This window comes from Lepidochelys olivacea, assembly GCF_965140295.1.
Source record: "Lepidochelys olivacea isolate rLepOli2 genome assembly, chromosome: 9".
NCBI classification, from domain to species: Eukaryota; Metazoa; Chordata; order Testudines; family Cheloniidae; genus Lepidochelys; species Lepidochelys olivacea.
In genome coordinates, this window is record NC_140419.1 from 57508403 (window position 1) to 57533815 (window position 25413).

The 25413-nt window shown below is 45.0% G+C and overlaps 1 protein-coding gene and 1 long non-coding RNA gene across 4 annotated transcripts in view; one reads left to right on the forward strand and one right to left on the reverse strand.

Annotated features, from left to right (window-relative positions):
• The window catches only part of LOC311526115 (endothelin receptor type B-like), a 33330-nt gene extending 22134 nt beyond the window's left edge, over positions 1–11196 (reverse strand). The window contains exon 1 of the mRNA XM_084638833.1: positions 11142–11196. The gene's annotated coding sequence lies outside the window, so the exon portion shown is untranslated. The remainder of the gene's footprint in view (positions 1–11141) is intronic.
• Positions 9057–18986, forward strand: LOC311526116. 3 transcript variants are annotated; one of them, XR_014712950.1, is made up of 5 exons: positions 11603–11881; positions 12937–13011; positions 17091–17214; positions 17311–17702; positions 18357–18986. It is a non-coding gene; the product is annotated as an uncharacterized lncRNA (long non-coding RNA). The 3 variants fall into 3 exon arrangements; XR_014712948.1 differs by lacking the exon at positions 11603–11881 and adding an exon at positions 9057–9484 and having other exon boundaries at positions 17091–17702; XR_014712949.1 differs by having other exon boundaries at positions 17091–17702.
• The last annotated feature ends 6427 nt before the right edge of the window (positions 18987–25413 follow it).

Sequence of the window (25413 nt, forward strand, 5' to 3'; positions counted from 1 at the left end):
CTCTTAGGTGCCCACTGTCCCATTGGAACCGGACCTGAGGCTAATGTAGATATTCCCATTGTCTTCAGTAGGCATTGGAGCCAGCCCTTGTCAAGGTCCCAGGTGCATGGGGAAGCAGTAGAGATTTGTCCAACAACCCAGCTGTGTGAGGCAGTGGTGAAGCAGCTAAAGATCCATTTTCAGCATGCTCCATGCACATTTTAATCACTCCCTGGCTCCCTGTAGTACTAAAAGAAACCATGTGGCTGAATCCACCCCTGAATAGACCACATTTGCTGGGAATAGACCACAAGATTTTCTCCCACTACGGTGTGTTTAAACCAGACATCTAATACTAATTAATATGGTGCAGGAATATTTTTCCCCTCCATTGGTATAGTTCTTTAACCGCAATGCTTAATTTCAGAATCTCCCACAATATTCATGTTCAGGGCTGGCTTTACCATGAGGTGAACTGAGGCAGCCGCCTCAGGTGCCAGACTGGGGGAGGGAGTGCGGAAGGGGTGCCACTAGGACCCAGAGAGTAGAAAATTGTGTCTGCTGCTGGTGCATATGTATTCTCTCTGCTCTAGATACACAGAGATGGTGGAGTGCTGTGCTGGAGGAAGGAGGGTACAAGAGACATAACAGGCAGGCAGGAGAAAAGGTGAGAGGGAATAACAGAAAGCAGCAGGAGCTGCAGGGAGAGAGAGAGGAGGAGGAGCCTCTTATGTACCTCTCTAGCACTCCCCGGAGCCTGGACTGATTAACACCAGCTTCTCAGGGAGCTTCCTGTTTCCTGCTGCTTCCCTAAACCCACTTGAGGAGAACAGGCAGTCAACTGAAATAGTAGGAGCCAGGTAGGCCCTGAAGATGCTGATATCTTTCCTCACTCAGGCCCTGCTACCAGCCTGCTTATTTGTCCCCTTCAATTGAGCATTGAGAGCCACTATAGCTGGCACAGAACAGCAGTCATGAGTGAAAGAAGAAAACGCCCTCCTGGGGCAGCATTCAGAAAAAGAAAGAAAGCAAAGGAAGCTTTTCTATCTAAGCAGGAAGGAGCTCTCCTGAGATACATAGACACAAATGTTTATGGTGAGCCTTCCGGCCCCAGGGAGGATGTGAGTGGTGAGGAGATGCCTGATCTTCCAGTTACTCAGAATGCAGGTGACCTGGCAGCTACTGCAGCATCCATATCTCCATCTCAAATGGATGGAACCAGGCACATTCCTGAAGCAAAGTGTAGATCAGAGACACAGAGCATCCATATCTCCATCTCAAATGGATGGAACCAGGCACATTCCTGAAGAAAAGTGTAGATCAGAGACATAGAGGAAAGTGTGGTGGAGGTGCAAGAAACAGCTGCTGCTGAGTTTAGTTCCTTAAGTCTAGATGATCCAGGACTGTGAACCCACTTGAGCAGTAGCCTGAGGGACTTCCTTGTATTGCATGGGCCACAGCAAGTGAAAAACTTCTTGTTCCCCAAAGACAATGAAAATAGAAGTTTCCATCCAACACATTACTGGCGTGAAATCCCCAATGGTGACAAAGTGGTGAGGCCATGGCTTATGTATTCAAAAACCTAGAATGCTGCATACTGTTTTTGTTGCAAACTCTTCCGGTCTAATGTTCCAGCCACATTGGGTTCTACAGGAACAAAGGACTGGAAAAATCTGGCTAGAAATCTGGCATGCCATGAGAAGGCAGCAAATCACCAGAGAGCATTCCACAGGTGAAAAGAGCTTGAGATGAGACTAAGGTTAAAGGCAACCATAGATGATCAGCATCAAGAGAAGATTGCATCAGAGTCTCTTTACTGGCAAAATGTTGCCATTGTGAGAATGCTTGCTACCCCAAACCTAGCACTGCGTGGCACTTCAGATCAGCTGTATGTGCCAAACAATGGAAACTTCCTTAACATTGTGGAGCTGATGGCTGAGTTTGATGCTGTACTCCAGGAGCATCTAAGAAGAGTCACCACCCAAGAAATGTACACACACCACTACCTTGGAAAAACAGTTCAAAATGAGATCATACAGTTACTGGCAACAAGAGTCAAACAGAAGATTGTGGCAGATCTGAAGTCAGCAAGATATTACTTTGTTATTCTGGACTGCACATCTGACATCAGCCATACGGAACAAATGACTTTAATGGTGTGTTTTGTAACAACAACAGAACCTAGTGAAAATGTCCCTGCACTGGTGACTGTCAGAGAGCATTTTCTAGAATTTATTGACATTGATGATACTACAGGAGCTGGTATGACAAATATGCTTCTTAAAAAGCTGGAAGATACAGGAATTGTGATAGCTGACATGAGAGGTCAGGGCTACGATAATGGTGCCAACATGAGAGAAAAGAACAGAGGAGTGCAGACATGGATCCAAGAGTTAAACCTTTAACTTGAGCTTTTTTTGTCCCATGCAGTTCTCATTCATTGAACTGGGTGGTCGGTGATACAGCACCAGCTTCTAGTAAGGCTGATGAATTTTTTAATCTAATTCAACCACTATGTATTTTTCTCTGCATCAACGGCAAATTTTGAAGCAAATTCTGGGAACATCCTCTCTGACACTGAAACCACTGAGTGCCACAAGATGGGAAAGTCGAGTGGCGGCGATAAAGCCTATCAAACACCAGATTGGGAAGATAGATGATGCCATAGTTGCCATTATGGAGGATAATGCTATGACAGGAACTGTTCATGGGAGAACAGTGGCAGAGGGAAATGGAAGAAACATGCATCACTTCAAATTTCTGTGTGGCTTAGTGTTATGGCATGACAGACTGTTTGAAATAAATGTAAGCAAGAGACTCCAAGGTGTTGACCTTGATATATCTGGAGCAATGGAACAACTGGACAAAGCAAAGTCATTCCTACAGTCTTACTGGTCAGATGAGGGATTTCAAAACGTTCTGAAGAGTGCACAGAAGTTGGCGGAGGAACTTCAAACTGAAGCTATTTTCCCATCCACTCAAGAATACAAGAGTCACCGAAGAAGAAGACATTTTGATTACAAAGCATGGGATAATCCCATCAGAGACCCCAAACAACAATTCAAAGTTGAATTCTTTAACCAGGTGCTAGATTGTGCAATACAGTCAGTTGAAGAACTTTTCATGCAGCTCAAGGGAACACAGCAGTATATTTGGGATGTTGTATGATATTCCAGAACTCCTCACTATACCTGAAGAAGACCTACACCAGCAATGCAGGGCACTAGGGACAGTGTTGACACATGATGACATGGGGGGAAGGGATAGCTCAATGGTTTGAGCATTGGCTTGCTAAACCCAGGGTTGTGAGTTCAATTTTTGAGGGGGCCATTTAGGGGTCTGGGGCAAAAAATTGGGGATTGGTCCTGCTTTGAGCAGGAGGGAGTTGGACTAGATGACCTCCTGAGGTCCCTTCCAACCCTGGTATTCTATGACATGTGCAATATTGATGTGAATGATTTAGGTGATGAACTGAAAGCCCTTTCAAGATACACTTTAGCAGGATCAACTCCAAAGGCTGTTCTGGAATATATGTGCACAAATAAGATAGCCACCCTCTTTCCAAATGCATTTCTTGCTCTGCGCATACTTCTAACACTTCCTTTAACAGTTGCCAGTGGAGAACATAGCTTCTCCAAGCTGAAGTTAATAAAAACATATCTACGCTCCACAATGACACAGGAGAGGCTGGTCGGCCTTGCAACCATCTCAATAGAGCATGAGCTGGCCCAGACTGTGGACCTTCAGGAAGCAGTTCAAATCTTTGCAACCAAGAAGGCATGGAAAGCACCACTTTGATTATTCAAACAGATAAAAATGCCAGTGTTTACTATACAGACAAGAAAAGTTACATTTGCTGTTCAGGTGTTTGAAAGTTAAGTGTTACTTAAAATTTTTGAACAAGGCATTTTAAGTTGCTAGTTCTCCTTTACTGGGGTAGGTAGCAGAGCAGTACCATGAGAGGAGTAGAACAGGAAGAAGACAGAATTGAGACCTTTCAAAGTTTTGGCCCAAACGAGGGGGTATGGGGGTGTCATTTGAGCTCCCCGCCTCAGGTCCCAAAATATTGTGGGCCGGCCCTGTTCATGTTAAATATTAGTGGATGCATGTAACTATCCCAAAGCAATATGCTGCTTTGATGAATGATAGCACTATGGTGCTCACCTCCCCAGTTGAGGCCTCTAGGTGCTCCCATAATGCAAATAATACATGTTAGTGCTTGTTCCACTTCCCAGCTCATGGCCACTGTTTTAAAATAGCAGTGTGAAAATCTCAGGATTTCAAAACACTAAGCCATTTAACCTTGTTACTCTTGTTAAGAGTAACAAGAAGGGTTTCTTCAGGTATGTTAGCAACAAGAAGAAAGTCAAGGAAAGTGTGGGCCCCTTACTGAATGAGGGAGGCAACCGAGTGACAGAGGATGTGGAAAAAGCTAATGCCTCTGTTTTCATGAACAAGGTCAGCTCCCAGACTGCTGCACTGGGAAGCACAGTATGGGGAGGAGGTGACCAGCCCTCTGTGGAGAAAGAAGTGGTTCGGGACTATTTAGAAAAGCTGGACAAGCACAAGTCCATGGGGCCAGATGCGCTGCATCCGAGAGTGCTAAAGGAGTTGGCAGATGTGATTGCAGAGCCATTGGCCATTATCTTTGAAAACTCATGGCGATCGGGGGAAGTCCCGGACGACTGGAAAAAGGCTAATGTAGTGCCCATCTTTAAAAAAGGGAAGAAGGAGGATCCTGGGAACTATAGGCCAGTCAGCCTCACCTCAGTCCCCGGAAAAATCATGGAGGAATTGATTGATTCCTCAAGGAATCAATTCTGAAGCACTTACAGGAGAGGAAAGTGATCAGGAACAGTCAGCATGGATTCACCAAGGGCAAGTCATGCCTGATTAATCTAACTGCCTTCTATGATGAGATAACTGGCTCTGTGGATGAGGGGAAAGCAGTGGACATGTTGTTCCTTGACTTTAGCGAAGCTTTTGACATGGTCTCCCACAGTATTCTTGCCAGCAAGTTAAAGAAGTATGGGCTGGATGAATGGACTATAAGGTGGATAGAAAGTTGGCTAGATTGTCGGGCTCAACGGGTAGTGATCAATGGCTCCATGTCTAGTTGGTAGCTGGTATCAAGTGGAGTGCCCCAAGGATCAGTCCTCGGGCTGGTTTTGTTCAATATCTTCATAAATGATCTGGAGGATGGTGTGTATTGCACCCTCAGGAAGTTTGCAGATGACACTAAACTGGGAGGAGAGGTAGATATGCTGGAGGGTAGGGATAGGATACAGAGGGACCTAGACAAATTAGAGTATTGGGCCAAAAGAAATCTGATGAGATTCAACAAGGACAAGTGCAGAATCCTGCACTTAGGATGGAAGAATCCCATGCACCTCTACAGACTAGGGACCGAATGGCTCGGCAATAGTTCGGCAGAAAAGGACCTAGGGGTTACAATGGACGGGAAGCTGGATATGAGTGAACAGTGTGCCGTTGTTGCCAAGAAGGCCAATGGCATTTTGGGATGTATATGTAGGGGCATTGCCAGCAGATCAAGGGACATGATCGTTCCCCTCTATTTGACATTGGTGAGGCCTCATCTGGAGTCCTGTGTCCAATTTTGGGCCCCACACTACAAGAAGGATGTGGAAAAATTGGAAAGAGTCCAGCAGAGGGCAACAAAAATGATTAGAGGACTGGAACAGATGACTTATGAGGAGAGGCTGAGGGAACTGGGATTGTTTAAATCTGTGGAAGAGAAGAATGAGGGGGGATTTGATAGCTGCTTTCAACTACCTGAAAGGGGGTTCCAAAGAGGATGGATCTAGACTGTTCTCAGTGGTAGCAGATAACAGAACGAGGAGTAATGGTCTCAAGTTGCAGTGGGGGAGGTTTAGGTTGGCTATTAGGAAAAACTTTTTCACTAGGAGGGTGGTGAAACACTGGAATGCGTTACCTAGGGAGATGGTGGAATCTCCTTCCTTAGATATTTTAAGATCAGGCTTGACAAAGCTCTGGCTGGGATGATTTAGTTGGGGATTGGTCCTGCTTTGAGCAGGGGGTTGGACTGGATGACCTCCTGAGGTCCCTTCCAACCCTGATATTCTATGATTCTCACAATGTCCCAGGCAATAGGTTAATATTACAGAGGCGAAAAATGGCACAGATAGCACATGATACCTCCAAAATCACACAACAAAAGCACGGTGGAGCCAGAAATACTGTCCAGGTCTTCTGACAATTGCCTTAATTACATGACCATCCTTCCTCCTGCTTTAGCTAGTTGCAATTATAAAATAAGTTTTAGATAACTACAGTCCACCATACAACAGACTCAGACAAATATAACAGAATTAAAACCTGAGATGTACCAGGGCAATACCTTGCTGATCAGATAAATAGATATGAATTTGGCCTTCTGTATTTAACATTGTACAAAGTGGCAGAGGGCTTGATCCCTCCTCCAGTAAAGTCAAGGGGAGCTTTGACTTAGTATGAGTCACAGTAAGACCATAACCTCCAGCAAGTTGCTTGTTTAACTATGGGGACCATTTGTGACAGGGATATTCAGAGTACCGGTAAGGGATGGGGTGTGTGAAGCAAGGAGATTCTTTTCCCCAAGAATTGGGCAGGCACAGACATTACTGAAGGGGTTTATTTCATAGTGCCGGGAAGACTGATAAACAGCTTCAAAAGTGTGGGGTTACAGTGACCAGTTATATATCTTTCTCTTATCAGTTCATTTGCATTTATCTTGTTCTTACAGAGACAAACATTTGTTTCAGAGACAGAGAACACACTTAACATGACAGTGACAGGATCAGAACATACTCATTAAAACTATTTTGATTACTTCAATTATCTATAACTGCCCTTTAGGCGAAGGGGTGGGGTGGGGGTGAGTACTTACAAATATCCAGAGGGCTGTGAAGGGAGGGTTTGTTCTGTTCTAAGAGCCGAGTTACTGGATGGACATTTGACCATATAAGATTATCAAGTGTTTACAGCTACCAGTGTCCTTGGGCCTCTGGTGTTTCTGTTTCTAACTCATCAGCTAACTAAATTTTTAACTCTTGCCTAACAGGTGGAAGGAGAAATGTGGCAGGCCAAGATTCCAGGAAAGGGGTATGGAGTGGGAGCATGGAGATGAGGGCCAGGGACTGGGAGGGATGTGAAGGGTAGTGACAAGGTGTGCTGCTTGGTCTCAGGATAGGGAGGGCCCAGGATAGGTAGAAGGAGGGAGTGTTTTTCTATCTTGCATTGGGACAAAAAAGCTAAAAACTAGAGCATTTTTATAGAACTGAAATCCCACAAAGTCTTGTGTTTCTGAAATGAAATATGCTTCTGGATTCCCTGCTGACTGAAATGGATTGATTCTTGTCGGTTTCACAGCTGTCCACAACTAGCTGCAGTGAAACTAACCAGACTCTTGTTGGGAGGCAGGGATCCTAGATAGCCAGCTGACCTAGACCTGCAGACCCTAGAAGCCCTGAACTCACTAGTTCTGAGACAGTCTGCACGGTGAGGCTGCCTCAGAGCCCAGCCAACAATCTGGCAGAAAACCAGGCAGTTTCTGTCTCTGCTTATGTTCTGCTGGAAGTTCACTGAAACGGAACCATTCCAAAAGTGTTTCTCCTTCCTTTTAACACCCTAATCCTAAAGGCAATTGAGTCCTTGGTGGTTTAAATCATAAACAAACAACTTTGGGATGGAGATTATAGCATTTGTTTCTGATTATATGCCAAATATGGATAATAAACAATTAATCAAATCTTTTAATCACAGAATGGAGCTTCTAAGTGATGCTGGAGAATTCAAATTGCTGCAGAGGTTATTAAAGGGATTAGTAATAAAAGCTACTTTTTAAAGTCAATTCCTTTGTATTATAATACATGCTTATGATAGAGGAGAGTAAGTCAAAATGCACCATCAATTTTTTCACCAGCTGATAACTGGGATGCTTCTGTGTGCTAATGATCACACATGTGCATAGCGACTTTCATCCAGAGGGGGCCCAAACAGCTTTACAAATATAACAGTGGATAAACTATATGCCCACATTACTCCATTCACCACTGTGGTAAAGAGCAGCAACTGCAAAACTGCACAACAGTTTAGGACAGGAAGTGAAGAAGATCATATTCAGTTGCAAGGGCAAGGGAGTTGGGATTTTAGGCAGAATATAATATATCCCAGTTGGGAATTGAGTCAGGACATCAATCTATTGATCATCATAGTATATAAGGTCCTATGGCTAATACCCCATCTCATGCAAAAAGTGACATAAGATCTTTAATGACCTCAAGGGGTCATAACCTTGGTTTTATGTCACATCCAGAAAATGGCAGCTTATAGCCAAACAAAATGATATATTTGAAAATTCTATCTGCCAATATTATTTAATTGTTTGCAGCACTTTGTGCCAGGCTAGTGTAAGATACTGACTAGATGCTCTGTTTCCCTCTCTAGGGGCTAGACCATCTATAGGCTAATTGATGCTGCCAGCCAACAGAGTTGCTTGTTAAGCTCGAGCAGTAGAGTTCTGTGCTTTGACACTAAGGGTCCAGGATTTCAACATGGCTGATAGTGGGGGATCCTTACATATGCAACTAAGTGGAGTGAAAGACATTTATCAGCTGTTAACCAGATAGACACCCACCAAACACAGCTACACTCATGCCTTAATTACGTTAGCACTAGAGCTGAGTGAAATCTTGTTTGGAAAACAATGCCGATTCGGTGTTACCGAAACACTTTTCAAATTTGTGTCACTTTTGCCAAATTGCTTCATTAGAAAAAAAATTCCAAAAAAAGATCCAGATGTTTCATTTTGACATTTTTGAAACAAAATGTTTCATTTTTACAATTCAAAATGGCTATCCTTTAGTTTTATTGTTTAAATTAAAATCAAAATGAAATGTTTTATTCAACCTGAAACTTTTTTTAATGTTTTTTCAGAATTGCCAACAAACCAAAAAATCAGTTATCATACGGCTGTAATTAGCACAAGAGCTGCCTGCTACCGAATGCTGCCCCCTTTTTCTTTGCCAGCCTTTGGTCCTACAATTCTTATGCAAGTGTGCCGCCCCATATACTTCAATGGGACAGCTCATGTGAGTAAGGGGAGACTGATCAGGCAGTTCCAATCCCTACATATTCTTTTCCACAATGTGGTTGTAAAACAATTAACTGAAAGCAGCGATTGTCTTTAAGACTGCTTGGTCTTAAAAGTCTGAAAGTCCAAAAGTTAATGAAAGCGTCTTTGTTGATTCATATTTCCAGGCTCTTGTGAGTGTCTGAAACGTTAGCATGCTGGTCTGAAGCAATACAATCTCTTTTAAAGGGAGACCACCCAGATAAGTAATCATTGTAATATCTCTTTATAGGACTAATAGGTGAAGGATATGGTCTATGCTTCATCATTCTAATTTTACAGATGGGGTAATTGAGGCACAGATGGGAAGAAACTTGTCCAAGGACACCCAGCAAGTCAACTAAAAAGCCAAGGGTAAAATCTCTGGACCATGCTATGCTCCTCATAATAAAAAAATAATCCATCCTGGTGTTACTAACAACTCCATTAACTACCATACTGACAGAATCATTTACATTCTCTTTTTGGAAAAGTAATAGGAATTAAACAAATATGGTTCTCTAGAAATTCAATAGTGGTATACAGAAATTTCTGTAGAAAGCTAAAGAATTTAATGGAGAATGAGATTCCCTCTGTAGAATCTTTAAACCATTTTATAGATGGTAACAGAAAATTATATACCTGCACTAGAAATCTGTGGGTTGGTTAAAAATGTTATTCAAAGGTTAGCAGCATTTCCTACTAAATCCTAATGGGCTTTCTCCCAAGGCTTCCTTTTTGATTTTATGTTTTTTCCATATAATTCTTGCATTTCACTCAGCTCCAACAATGAAAATAGACTGGTCAATGTCACTTTCTGGGTCTCATGCACTAGTGCAGTGCTGCAATGTTTGCATTGTTGACACTGCAGGGAAACATTTAAATGCAAACAAAAACTGTTTGGACTGAAACAATTGATGAAAACGCTTCTAATACTATCTGGTTGTGTAACTCTCCCCCCACTACAAGTTGGGCCAGATTCTGAGCTATTGTGGAGCTGTGCTGATTTAAACTAGCTGCCGATGTAGCACCTTTGTGCCTAAACTACCATTCCGTTTCCTTCTAAATAGCATGAAACATATCAGATCAGAATTATACCTCTACCAAGCTGGAATTAGACTCCTCAGAGGAAAGCCCCTAACTGACCTGATATGCTTGAATATTAGAGTTTTTTGCAGTAAGACCCTCACATTAGTATATACACCATATGTGTAAAAATATCAGCATCCATCTCCAGTCAACTCTCTGATTGAGGCGTTTGGGATGAGGCTACAGAGCATAAATGAATCCACATAAGGTTGTGTTCTGTTTATACTCCTGAGGTAGCCTTCATTGAAACAGTTTGCAGATGGGAGGCTAGCCACAAATGGAGCAAAAATCACCACAGCCCTACCCCATACCGAATGCTTGCATCCCAGAGGTGGCATAAGCCTGGGAATTAAGACCTCTCTTGAGGTAAGGATGAACCCACTAGATCCTTAGTTAGCCATTCACTTTGATGCAGCCTCTCCCTTATCTACCTGCTGTGTGATGGCATGCTGATTTCAGGGGGACAGACGTATGTACCCAGCAGCACTGCTGGTGTGTGCTCTTCCTGGACAAACCTGACATATTATACAGCAGACAACAGGGTAAGAACCTTTCTGGAGATAAACACCTATTGCCATGAAAGATAACTGAAATAAAGGGCAGAGTATTAACATTATATGCCCAGCTGTCTATTGGGTCCGAACACAATCAGGTTCCTACACAAACAAGGGAAAAATGCAGGGTTGGCCCTATAAACTGCTGAATGCCCTTTCTTGCTTTCCAAGAGACTTATTGCTCACACCCTCTTTCTCACACACCTCAGGAACATCTTGAGCAGTTCTCAACCTCCTTTTTAGCTTGTCACCCAGAGGAGGGATTGGGGAGAGAGAGGGAAAATGACATTCAAACACGCAAAAGTTCTTATTAGGAGGTTCAGTTGTTGGATTGGCTTGTTTGCAAAACACAGCATGGAACTACACAGCCTTCATAAGGATTAAGTTACCTTTCTTGTCCTTAGGAACTCAGAGGCTCCTTGGGTTAATTTCATTCACTCTTATGGCTTTTTCTTTCTGGATAGGCAGCTGGGCTTGGTCTGGAGGCCCCAAGGATGTTAGATCCCAGAATTTTCTTTAATGTGCATGAGCTGGGTGAGGATGCTGTCGCCGAGACTGACTGCTTGTTACCAGCTGAAGTGGCTTTGAATGGGGTGGTTAGTTATATAGCGGTCCCGCAGTGCCCCCCCCCCCCGGACACTAGCACTGCAGCCAATGGTTGAAGGCCAGGGTGAGGTTGGAGGAGGAGGGGGAAGTGGGAGAAATAAAGGATGGCTCTCATAAGGGAGATGAAAATAATAAACAAATAGTGTGCTGCAGGCAGGAAGGAGCAGGGGGAGGGATCCACAGGCGGGGGTGGGGGGGCAGGGGGATGGGGAGGGAAGGCTGGTTTGGACACCTCATTATTACAAGAAGCATAGCTGGTCTGATACTGCACTGGAGCATTTTTGTAATGGGGCCCGAATTCCTGCGCTGTTTAACTGTCTTTCAGAGTGCAGGTTGCAGCCAGAACTGAGCCTGTTTGGGGAAAGGGTGCTGAAGAGATACACACCCTGCTGCCAAGGGCTGGACAAAACCATCTGCTCCCATAAGGAGCTGATAGCTTGCTCCCTCTACACCAGGAATGTGTCACCAGAGTGTGCTCCAGCCCAGGTGTGATGTGTCCATTAGCACCTGAGCCCAGCAAGGGGTGAGTAAGGCAGGATGCAGACGCTCCATCCAGGCCAGCACTCCTGATGGAGGAGTGTGACAGAGGGGCAGATGGCAGCTCAGCTGATTGCCTCCCACTGGGGACAACCTCGGCTGCCTCACTTGGGAAGAAAGTCAAGCACTCGTGAGTGGGAAGAGTCGATCTGTAGGGGATGAGAGGGCTAGTGCTAATGTCTCTTGCAGCTGGGAAGAGAAAGGACTCAGCTGTAATGAATATAAAGGGGATTCTTGATTAAGGCTGCTGCAGACAGACAGACCTGTGGTTTTCTCTGGATCACAGACTGACCTACCTAACATCTCCCTATGTTCTGGCCTGGAGTCAGCAGTCATGGAAGGAGTGCTGACTACACTCCAAGAGTTTGTCTAGCAATCCCAGGTATGGGGGAGTTGCACACACTGTGCTCTCCCATGTAGCTTCTGCATTTGTTGGGTCTTGTTTTGCTACATTACCAAAATAGATTGGCCTGGAAGTATATGGCTGCTTTCAGTGTATGGAAACCTCAGCTAGTAAGTAACTCCAGCCACAGACAGCACGTCTACAGCAGAAATGCCCAGCATCATCTGCCTTCTGCTTCCTACAGACCACATTTTTTGACAATAACTAGTGCCATTAAAGTATCTCATGCCTTGGAGGATGGTGAAGAGAGGGTTACTCATAATAGAGCCAATCATTGGTCTGTCTAGTACAGCACCTTGGCAAACCAAATAACTATGAACTGCCACTTCTTCAAGATTACAACATCCAAAAATATAAGAAAGAAAAAAAGGTCCCCAAAGTCCCACTAAAATCCTCTTTGCCAATAATGCATCAGAGAGCCTAAATAACAGAGCTAGGAATTAATAAAGCACTGCTTCATGCAGCATGAAGACCAAACCATGGTTGGGTTGGGCCAACATTTCCCAGCAATGGGAACTTCAAAGAGTGTATTTTAGTAGTTACAATGCAACACGGGATGCTACATTAAAGTTTTCTTCTAAAATGATACCAATAACATTAAAAATTGTGGTTATGCTTTTTCATCCTTTTCATATTAGTGATGCTCTGAAATGTTCCTGCAATATCTATGCTACTTATGGGTGAACATCAAAAAGTTCTGAGGCTCAAGATATGTAAGTATTAAAATGCATGTAAACTTTCTGTATCAGAGCCCTTTCTCTGATGTGTTCCAAGTGTTCCTGTATGGAATGGAAATCCCTGCTCCTCCTCCCCCAAAAGGACTTTGCTGAGAGATTTCTGGTGCACTTCTTTAAGATGGAATCATCACTGACATGTCTTTCCTTGGGAGATTTTGATGCTTTCAGTTCTGATCAGGGAACCAGTGACTTGGCAGGGGTGAAAATGAAAAGTAACTAATTTTTACCTCAGAAATTGTCTCAGTTTTGGATGGTAATTGCAATTTTTTATAAGAACTTTGAACACCTGAAAACTGAAAAAAATTGAAGTTTTGGCTAAAACCCAAAATATTTCTCTGGAAAAACTGAAATATTTTGATTCTGAAATGCTGTCGCAGTACCTCCTGGCAGTTGTAGTGCAGCTGCCTCATGCTCCATTTTCTTTTATGGGCTGAGCTCCCCAGCTGGACTGCCTGACCCATGGTGCACCCCAGCCATGCAGCCGCCATGATGTACCTTCTTTGTGGTGTGTGGTAGGAGATATAGTCTGACCCGGGATTTGGGTCTGTAGAGGAGAATGGGGGGGAGCATGAGGCACCATAGCAGCATTTCCAAATTGAAATATTTTGTTTTTTTTTATTTTTCACTCAAAACTTGAAATGTTGTGTGTGGGATGGGGGGAGGGGATGGAGACCCATTTTTCAACCAGTTCTAATTAGAACCTAGGTTTCCTGATTTCCACTGACCTGGCCATTAGCTACCAGTGCCTCCTACGTGTTCTTTAGTCCACTAGCGAAGGCTGCAGGTGTGGCCAAAATCTCTGCTAGCGCATGCTGCAAATGCCAGTTGGAGGCTCAGTTCATGTGATATTGGCATGAATCTCCTTGAGAGGGGCAGGAGCACTTCATTTTTCTGTGTGCAAATCAATCTGTGACTGAGTCTAACACAGAAAACTAAAAAAATCCAGCTGAAGCTAGCTCTTGAATGAAAGGGCCAGTGGGAGTGAATTTGGAGCCAGGAAAGAACATCACAGAACCATGGAGAAATGAAGGCACAAAGAAATTATCCGAAACCAATGTCATTTACCCCTCCACTTTGATTGAAAATGTTTGTTAGAGCTGAAGCGTGAAGACAGGAAGCAAACTCTTCTGAGTGGGAAAGGGATGTGGGACTGTTAGTTCAGTCTCCAAAGGCTGCTTGAGGACAGAGGGAATGTGTTTAGCAGCTCAGTAAAGGAGCAGAGAAGTGGGCACTGGCCTTATGGCTGTCAGGCTAGCATGCAGGTTTCTGACACCCAAGATTAAAAAAGTCTATTGTGCCAAGCCAGCCAGCCACCTGGAGCCCTGGGGTTTTCTAGAGAGCCCCAGCTCCCAATTGCCTGTATCTTGGGGAGCCAAGCAGCCTGGGAGTTCAGTGCACCAGGGAGCTGGACAGACAGGCAGGGAACTAGTTTCTGTTTAAAGTTTTGACAAATCAGCACATGCCCCCAGAACATTTAGATTCCATTTTCTGACCGAAAACTGCCCCACCTGAAATCTTTTATCTTTACTAGTCAGCACATAGATAGGGGATGTCATAGTAGTGGTAGGAAGCTGCGTTGGTGGTGGTCTTCTAACTCAGCACTGAGCCTATAGTGACAGGGGATGCCTACTGGCTGGAGGCTTTCTTTCTTATTAGACAAAAAAACGAGGTCCTAGTAATCTTTAGAGCCCTACTGGGGCTATCTATAAGAGTAGCAATGTTCACTGTGGTATTCTGGCCAACTGCCAAAATCAGTAATTAGCTCCTTCCTCCCAATATTCCTGTTGCAATTTTAATTGGATGCATGTTCTATTTCATGCCCTGCCCTCAGCGGTTGTGTAATGGTGCTGTGCACTATTAAACATTGCCATGGTTCACAGTAGAGTGATGGAAGTACAAGATCAGATTCTTTCCTACATTAGGGCCTTACTATGTGATTCTGCATGGTAGATATACCCAGCCATGGGAAGATTATCCTAGCATAGGGGGATCCTGTGTATCACAGAACCAGCATGACAACTTCTAAGCCATCCCCCTCCCTGTTGCTGAAAGGGGGGCATGGCTGGCCATGGAAAAAGGGCTATGCCCACAGTTCCCTTAAGTCTGTCTGATACCTGGCTGCCATTAGGGTTCCTTGGGACCATAAGCAGCTGGCAAAAGTTAGAGTAGTCACCAGGCTGCAGCAAAAAGCAAACAGCAGCTGCAGGATCAGTGGACCCCAAAGGTGGCTCAACATACCTCCTTACTCTTGAGTTGCACTGTGTGTTCCTTATCTGCAGGCAAAGATTTGGAGCAAAGTCAATAAAGAACTTTGGAGGGAAAGGTACAATATGCATGTAAGAATCCACATGCCATATGAGTCAGAGAGAGAAGAAAAGTCCTACTAACTACTTCCCATTGTGCATTTCCTGGTGGTTTGTCAAGGCATTTTGGAAAACCAAAAAGCCTCTCATGTTTCTAATTCCCATTTGGTTTATAACCTCGGGATCAAGCTACAAGCTTTATTAACCTCAAATCTGATTGTCCTCTGGCAACACACCTGAGAAATTTCAGCAAATTGGTTTGTTTGGGAATCTGGTGAGATGTTTCCAAATCTAGCTTAGAATGGAAAGCTAGTTATACTCAGAGCTGGCATGGACATCTTCCCCTGGAGAACATTTTTGACAAAAATGAAAATTTCCTTTGAATTTTTTTGGGTTTTCATCAAACAAATATTTTTGGTCACTGAAACTCAAACCATTTGAAGTGTTTTGAATAAGACGTTTTGACAAAATGGGAAATTCCCTCCCCGCTACTAACCCAAACATTTAATGGAATTAGAAAGTGTCACGGAGTATGGGGGAGTCCAGGCCCTACCCCTCTTCCTCGGATTCACTGAGACTCTCAGCCAGCCAGTAAAACAGAAGGTTTATTGGACAACAGGAACACAGTCCAAAACAGAGCTTGTGGGTACAACCAGGACCCCTCAGTCAAGTCCTTCTGGGGGAGCAGGGAGCTTAGACCCCAGCCTTGGGTTCCCTGCGTTCCTCCACCTGGCCCCAAACTGAAAACTAACCCCCTGCAGCACGCTCTCTCCTGCAGCCTCTGTTCACATTCCTAGGCAGAGGTGTTACCTCCCCCGCGCCCTCCTGGCTCCGGTTACAGGCTCTCGGGTCTCCCATCCCCAGGGCACATTCCCAGGTCAACACTCCCCCATCCCTGCTGCATCACATCGTCACAGAAAGTCATTCTGTGTTTCAAAAACAACAATCCCAAAAAGATCATTTTGGTGAAAATTTTTTGCTCAGCCTTTGTTATAACCTTCACCAAGGAATGACTGTACATAATAATGGCTAGTGCTGTGCAGCATAAAAGCATGAAATTAATTTTCCTATGCATGGCTCACAGCTTGGAAGGTGCCAGTGTTAATTTCATAGCTTCTGGATTTTTTCCCCTTAATTACATTAATTTCTTCAGCAACAATTCAGCCTTTAAGCCTGTGATGGTTGAGGGTAGTGCAGTTCTCTCAGAGTTGGTTCTGGATTCAAGTAACGCCCAGGAAGGGAATAGTCCTAAGTTTGTATCTGCTAGGGAGAATGGCACTGTAACTAGGTTGCATCCAGTTAGTGTCCTAGCAAAATTCCAGAGACCATACAATGCTGGTGCTTGTATTTTGCCTATTGTTAATGTGTGGCTGGAAAAGGGTGTAGCAACTCTGTCTGATCAGAATGATATCCTAGCCCTGGTCTACACTAGGAGTTGAGGTCGAATTTAGCAGCGTTAAATCGATTTAACCCTGCACCCGTCCACACAACGAAGCCCTTTTTTTTTTTACTTAAAGGGCTCTTAAAATCAATTTCTTTACTCCACCTCCGACAAGGGGATTAGCACTGAAATTGACCTTGCTGGGTCGAATTTGGGGTACTGTGGATGCAATTAGACGGTATTGGCCTCCGGGAGCTATCCCAGAGTGCTCCATTGTGACCGCTCTGGACAGCACTCTCAACTCAGATGCACTGGCCAGGTAGACAGGAAAAGGCCCACAAACTTTTGAATCTCATTTCCTGTTTGGCCAGCATGACAAGCTGCAGGTGAGTGCAGAGCTCATCAGCAGAGGTGACCATGCAGAGCTCATCAGCAGAGGTGACCATGATGGAGTTCCAGAATCGCAAAAGAGCTCCAGCATGGACCGAACAGGAGGTACGGGATTTGATCGCTGTATGGGGAGAGGAATCCGTGCTGTCAGAACTCCATTCCAGTTTTCGAAATGCCAAAACATTTGTCAAAATCTCCCAGGGCATGCAGGACAGAGGCCATAACAGGGACCTGAACCAGTGCCACGTGAAACTTAAGGCAAGCCTACCAGAAAACCAGAGAGGCAAATGGCCGCTCTGGGTCAGAGCCCCAAACATGCTGCTTCTATGATGCCATTTTAGAGGGTTCAGCCACCACTACCCCAACCATGTGCTTTGACTCCATCAGTGGAGAGGGAGGCAACATGGAAGCAGGTTTTGGGGATGAGGAAGATGATGATGATGATGAGGTTGTAGATAGCTCACTGCAAGCAAGCGGAGAAATCGGTTTTCCCGACAGCCAGGAACTGTTTCTCACGCTGGACCTGGAGCCAGTACCCCCCGAACCCACCCATGGCTGCCTCCCGGACCGGCCAGGCGGAGAAGGGACCTCTGGTGAGTGTACCTTTTTAAATATTATATATGGTTTAAAAGCAAGTGTGTTTAATGATTAATTTGCCCTGGCATTCATGGCCAATACAGCTACTGGAAAAGTCTGTTAACGAGTCTGGGGATGGAGTGGAAATCCTCTGGGGACATCTCCATGAAGCTCTCCTGGATGTACTCCCAAAGCCTTTGCAAAAGGTTTCTGGGGAGGGCAGCCTTATTCCATCCACCATGGTAGGACACTTTACCACGCCAGACCAGTAGCACGTAGTTGGGAATCATTGCAGAATAAAGCATTTCAGCGTATGTTTGCTGGCATTCAGACAACACTTGTTCTTTATCATTCTGTGTTATCCTCAGGAAAGTGATATCATTCATGGTCACCTGGTTGAAATAGGGTGCTTTTCTTAAGGGGACATTCAGAGGTGCCTGATCCTGCTGGGGTGTTTGCCTGTGACTGAACAGAAATATTCCCTGCTGTTAGCCACGGGGAGCAGGGAGGGGTTAGCCATGCAGTGGGGGAAGGCAAAATGCGACCTTGTAACAAAAGCACATGTGCTATGTATGTAATGTTAACAGCAAGGTTTACTGTGAAAGAGTGTACCCATTGTTCTATAAAATGTGTCTTTTTAAATACCACTGTCCCTTTTTTTTCTCCACCAGCTGCATGCGTTTCAAGGATCACAGGATCTTCTCCTTCCCAGAGGCTAGCGAAGATTAGAAGGCGAAAAAAACACACTCGCAATTAAATGTTCTCTGACCTCATGCTGTCCTCCCACACTGACAGAGAACAGACAAATGCGTGGAGGCAGACAATGTCAGAGTGCAGGAAAGCACAAAATAAATGTGAGGAAAGGTGGTGGGCTGAAGAGAGGGCTGAAGCTGAAAGGTGGCGGCAGTGTGATGAGAGGAGGCAGGATTCAATGCTGAGGCTGCTGGAGGATCAAACTAATATGCTCCAGTGTATAGTTGAATTGCAGGAAAGGCAGCTGGAGCACAGACCATCGCTACAGCCCCTCTGTAACCAACCACCCTCCTCCCCAAGTACCATAACCTCCTCACCCAGACGCCCAAGAACGTGGTCGGGGGGGGGCCTCCAGCCACCCAGCCACTCCACCCCAGAGGATTTCCCAAGCAACAGAAGTCTGGCATTCAATAAGTTTTAAAGTTTAAACTTTTAAAGTGCTGTGTGGCCTTGTCCTTCCCTCCTCCACCACCCCACCTGCTGCTTCCCTCCTCCACCACCCCTCCGAGGCTACCTTGGCAGTTATCCCCCTATTTGTGTGATGAATTAATAAAGAATGCATGAATGTGAAGCAACAATGACTTCATTGTCTCTGCAAGCGGTGATTGAAGCGTGGAGGGGAGGGTGATTAGCTTACAGGGAAGTAGAGGGAACCAAGGTGTGTGTGGGGGTTCATCAAGGAGAAACAAACAGAACTTTCACACCATAGCCTGGCCATTCCTGAAACTGGTTTTCAAAGCTTCTCTGATGTGCACTGTGCCCTCCTGTGCTCTTCTAACCGCCCTGGTGTCTGGCTGCGCATAACCAGCGGCCAAGCGATTTGCCTCAACCTCACACCCCACCATAAATGTCTCCCCCTTACTCTCACAGATATTGTGGAGTGCACAGCAAGCAGTAATAACAATGGGAATATTGGTTTGGCTGAGGTCTAAGCGAGTCAGTAAACTGCGCCAGCGTGCTTTTAAACGTCCAAATGCACATTCTACCACCATTCTGCACTTGCTCAGCCTGTAGTTGAGCAGCTCCTGACTACTGTCCAGGCTGCCTGTGTATGGCTTCATGATCCATGGCATTAAGGGGTAGGCTGGGTCCCTAAGGATAACTATAGGTGTTTCAACATCCCCAATGGTTATTTTCTGGTCTGGGAAGAAAGTCCCTCCCTTCCCTTCCCAGCAGCTTTTGAAACAGATAAGAGTTCCTGAAGATGCGAGTGTCATGTCCCTTTCCTGGCCATCCCATGTTGATGTTGGTGAAATGCCCCTTGTGATCCACCAGTGCTTGCAGCACTATTGAAAAGTACCCCTTGCGGTTTATGTACTCGCCGGCTTGGTGCTCCAGTGCCAAGATAGGGATATGGGTTCCGTCTATGGCCCCACCACAGTTAGGGAATCCCATTGCAGCAAAGCCATCCACTATGACCTGCACATTTCCTAGACTCACTACCCTTGATATCAGCGGATCTTTGATTGCATTGGCTACTTGCATCACAGCAGCTCCCACAGTAGATTTGCCCACTCCAAATTGATTCCCTACTGACCGGTAGCTGTCTGGCGCTGCAAGCTTCCACAGGGCTATTGCCACTCGCTTGTGAACTGTGAGGGCTGCTCTCATCTTGGTATTCTGGCGCTTCAGGGCAGGGGAAAGAAGTCACAAAGTCCCATGAAAGTGCCCTTACGCATGCGAAAGTTTCGCAGCCACTGGGAATTATCCCAGACCTGCAACACTATGCAGTCCCACCAATCTGTGCTTGTTTCCTGGGCCCAGAATCGGCGTTCCACTGCATGATCCTGCCCCATTAGCACCATGATGCCCACATTGCCAGGGCCTGTGCTTTGAGAGAAGTCTATGTCCATGTTCTCATCACTCATCACCACGCTGACATCGTCTACTCGCCCAGTTTCGCTTTGGCAGGTTCTGGTGCTGCATATACTGCTGGATAATGCACATAGTGTTTAATGTGCTCCTAATTGCCAAAGTGATCTGAGCAGGCTCCATGCTTGCCGTGGTATGGCGTCTGCATAGAAAAAAGGTGCGGAATGATTGTCTGCCGTTGCTCTGATGGAGGGAGGGGCGACTGATGACATGGCTTACAGTGTTGGCTTACGGGGAATTAAAATCAACAAAGGGAGTCGCTTTACATCAAAGAGAAACAAAAACAACTGTCATACAGAATGGCCCCCTCAGGGATTAAACTCAAAACCCTGGTTTAGCAGGCCAATGCTCAACCCACTGAGCTATCCCTCCCCGCAGTATTCCAGGCAGGACTGAATCTCAATTAAACTTTTCAAGGTGCCCCTGACAGACCTCACTGAAATGATTGTTGGCCCTTGATTTCACGGAGGGAGGGAGGGGGCAGCAAATGAATACAAAACAAATCTAGTCTATTTCTTGTTTTGATCCACTCCATCTATCTTTTACATCTTTGGCTGGCAGCAGACGGTGTAATAGGACTGCTAGCCATCCTCATCTCCTGGCTGCTTGGCAGAAGATGGTGCAATACGACTGCCAGCAGGACTAAAGAGAATGACCTGGTCGAGTCACTCCTATTTTAGCCCCTGAGCTCATGTCTGCCCAGGTGCTCCTGACCGACCTTACTGAGGCAGCCAAGAGCACCTCGGACATGATGACGATGGTTATCAGGCTTATTGCACTGTCTGCTGCCACAAGGCAATGACCTGCTGCTGTGTAGCAATGCAGTACTGCGTCTGCCAGCACCTAGGAGACTTATGGTGACAGTGAGCTGAGCGGGCTCCATGCTTGCCGTGGTATGGCATCTGCACAGGTAACTCAGGAAAAAAGGTGCGAAACGATTGTCTGCTGTTGTTTGCACGGAGGGATGGCCTGACGATATGTACCCAGAACCACCCGCAACAATGTTTTTGCCCCATTCAGCATTGGGATCTCACCCCAGAACTGTGGGACAGCTACCCACATGCAATGCTCTGGAAGTTGACGCTAGCCTTGGTACTGTGGAAGCACTCTGCCAAGTTAATGCACTTAATGCACTTAAAGCATTTTTTGTGGGGACACACACAATCGACTATATAAAAACAATTTCTAAAAAACCGACTTCTATAAATTCGACCTAATTTTGTAGTGTAGACATACCCTTAGCCAGGGCATGAGGAGAGCATACAGGTAATTTGATTGTGTTACCTACTGGCAGTTTGTAAACTAGTAGCAAGAAGGAAAAGATTCCTGAGCTTGTGTGTGGCAAAGGGAAGGAAAATGCTTTTGACCTTTTGACAATGAAATCTAGCAGTTTGCCTGAAAGGGGATTGTGTAGGAATCTGTCTGATAAGCCAAAGATGATCCTGGATGTAAGTGAGACCCAGAAAGAGTCTGTTGCTCAGGAAAGTGTTCCTTTAGAGCAAGCCCTAGGTGAAGAGGGTAAGGGCAGAATTTCTGTGAGGAGTGAATTGTTGCTTAAAAAGAAAAGGAGTAGTTGTAGCACCTTAGAGACTAACCAATTTATTTGAGCACAAGTTTTCGTGAGCTACAGCTCACTTCATCGGATGCATACTGTGGAAAGTGTAAAAGATCGATGAAGTGAGCTATAGCTCATGAAAGCTTATGCTCAAATAAATTGGTTAGTCTCTAAGGTGCCACAAGTGCTCCTTTTCTTTTTGCGAATACAGACTAACACGGCTGTTACTCTGAAACTTGTTGTTAAAGAAGCTCCTAGGGAAAGTAATCCTCATGGTAGTCTTTGCAAGCAGTTTGCTGGAACTGAAGGGTGTGAAAGTGATTTGATCAAGGAAGTTTCAGTTCCTAACAGCCAGAAATTTTCTGTTATCAATGGATCCACTAACTTTCTTTTTGAAAGATCCAGTGTGGATAGCTTTGAAAAGGTCTCAGGTGGAGTAAAAGCTGTTAAGAAAGTTGAACAGCCCCATAAGCAAGTGGCTGTGCTTGACCAGTTTGTTGGGGAGACAAGGTTGTTGAGAGAGGAATGTCTCCATAATGATTCTTTGAGTGAGCAGTCTGTGCTTCAGGGACTGAGGATAGATTTGGTTACTGGTATTTCAGAGCAGGACAGCTGTGCAGTTAATCTCTCGAGAATTCAGGGGATGGCAGGTATACTCTCATCTCTAGACACTTTGGATATGACTTGTAGTCTCTCAGTGGACTTAACATCTGATTCCATGTGGAAGCAGAGGTTGGTAAGGGAAGGACAGCAGAACTTTGAGTCTAGCTTGCTAGTGAAAATGGATGGTATATCTTTAAGACAAAGTCCAGCCTTGGAATTGGTAGCAGTTAAGGATCTGAAAACTGGTGAACAGGCTCCTGTCTGTGTTAATGCAAATTACCTGGCTGACAGGGAGAAGAAAGACTTGCTAAGAGCGGTTAGCAAAGAAAGCACACCCAATCAGCCAGTGAATTCTGTTAAGCAAGAGAAATCAGGGTTTGATCCTTCAGGACAAGGAGGAAAAAGAGAACTTACTTTTGCAAAGGGAAGCCACAGGTTAACCCTAAAATGCCAAAACCCCAGAGGTATTGGGCCAAAGGTGTGGCATGACAAAAATGATTGTAGATGGGCACTTGCAATGGATTTATTGTTATTGCTAAGGGTGATTTTTGTCACTACTGTGTTGCTAATACCAAGAATTGTAAAAATATACAATGTGCCTAATCTTTTGGAAAATCCCTTGAACATGTTAAGAGAGGCATCACTAATGCCTGAGGACCTCCAATGGTAGTGAAATGGTCATCTGAAATATGCCCAGATGATCCCAGCAGGCAATCCAAGTCCCATGCAACAGAGGGAGGCAAAAAACTCCCAAAGTCCCTGACAATCAGAATGGGGGGGAAGAGGAGGGAATTCCTTGCCAACCCCAAGCCTGGTGATCAATTAGAACCTGAGCATGTGGGCAAGACCACCAGCCAGCCATCTAAGACAGAGAATTTTCTGTACCACCTTGGAGCACTGATTTACTCCAGCAGGTATCTTGTCTCTAATGCAACTTTTGCACTGGAATGACACAGAGGCTACCCTAATCTTATTGGTTGATGATCCCCTTCCCGGGTTGGAAAATCACAGTGGCCTTCTAGATTAATCAGCAGCCTTAGATACCATTTACCACAGTTCTTAGATGGATAAACATTATCACTTGTGAGTGATTCCATCCTTTCTACAAAGGCCTGGTAGGCACTACAGAATGTAACCATGCCAGAACATGGTTGTTTTTAATCTTATCAGCGGAACCAGGGCTAAACATCATTTTGCTGTAAATGTAGAGTAGGACAAACCATTTTTAACACTGTTGCAGCTAACCAAGTCCTTGGCACTGAGACATCACAGTGGATAGCTTGGGGTAATTGCTCATCCTTTCCAAAATTCTCTCATTAGGGTTTCTGCAAGTTTCTATTTTGGCTCTTTGGAAACCGTTCTCCTCAGAATGTAAACTAATTATATTCTGTTGCTCCATTGAATGATGTCCCTGGCTCCTTGCAGCTTTGATCAACTGGAGCTATGGATAATCCAGAGATAAGTAGTGTTTTCATTTACTGTATGCTCTTGTTTACAGAACAGCCTTTTAATTCAGAGGAGCTGAGAACAAAGCCCCCATTCAGATGCTCTCTTTTCACCACGTTAAGCATCCCAAATCTGTGGAACCTAACAAGGGACTCTCACCTCTTCCTTGCCTCTCTTACGATACATCTACACTTGGAGCTGGGGGTGTGATTCCCAGCTGGTGCAGAAGTATCCATGCTAGTGCTGCTTTAGCTAACATGCTTAAAACCAGCAGCGTAGCTGAGCTAGCACGGGTGACAGCTTGGGCTGGCAACTGATGTATGTACCTGGGGGGATAAAAGTTGGGCAGCTCAAAATCAAAACAAAACATTTTGTTTGATACACAATTTTTCTTTTACTTTTTGCTTCACAAATTTAATTTTCCATTTGAACCAAAATGCTTCTTTCTTCTATTTGGAATTGCCAGCAAACTGAAAAATCCATTATTTACCTCATTCTAGTGCCAGTAGGAGATCAAATGGGACAAACCAGCATCTGCCCTTGGACATTGTTTTCTTTTGAGTAGGGTCCAAATGTACTTGGACCATATGGCCACTGTCCATGTCTCTGTCCATGTCTCTGTGCTGTTCTCCAGCAGTGTTTGTGGTGCAGGGCTCTCAAGCCAGAGGGCAAGCTGGTTCTAAGGGAACTGGAAGCAAAGATGCGCGTGCAGTCCTCTGATTAGGTGGCAATGGGAAACAACACTTAGGAAATGGGTATCCTTTAAATCATCGATACAATCAGAAAGTGAAAAACTCTGGGCCCAATCCTGCCATCTGGAAGTGATGTCAATGGGAGTTTTGTCTCCATCAGCTCTGCAGAGAAGCTTGTTGCTAATTGTGGCTGAAATTTTCAAACAGGCCTAATTGCTTAGATGCCCAATTCCCATTAAAAGTCAGTGGGAGTTGATAGCGAGATTTGCCAAGCTAGTTAGGTGCTTAATGATGCACGTAGGCACCTAGTGGGATTTTCCAAAGCCCCTAAGCATGTTAGACACCTAGATCCAGGTTCTCAAAGGTATTTAGGCATCTAACTCCCATTGACTTCAGTGATAAGGCAGGGCTTCTCCCTAGCTGCCAAATGACTCCTTGCCACACTCAAAGTCTTTCTGAGGCAATTTTATTGTCCAGCTTAACTAACAAAACAGGTCCTTAGCTCACCTTTCATATCTCAGGCTCCCTCGCCACTTTTTCCAGGCAACTCTGGGAGTCCTGCTTCCTAGATCTCTCAGCCAGTTCCCTTCCAACTCTATTCTGTTTTCACTTCACTGCCCTCTCACCATAGCTCAGGAGCAGACCTGCCCCTTTAATTGGCCCAATGGGAGCACTTGATCTGGCACAGCGGTGCTGGACTTATTTCAAATACAGGAGCTAGCCACCCTGTGACAATGCCTAAATACCTTTGACCATCTGGGCTCTGATTCCTATTGATTTCAATGGTAGGTAGGCACCTCACTGGCT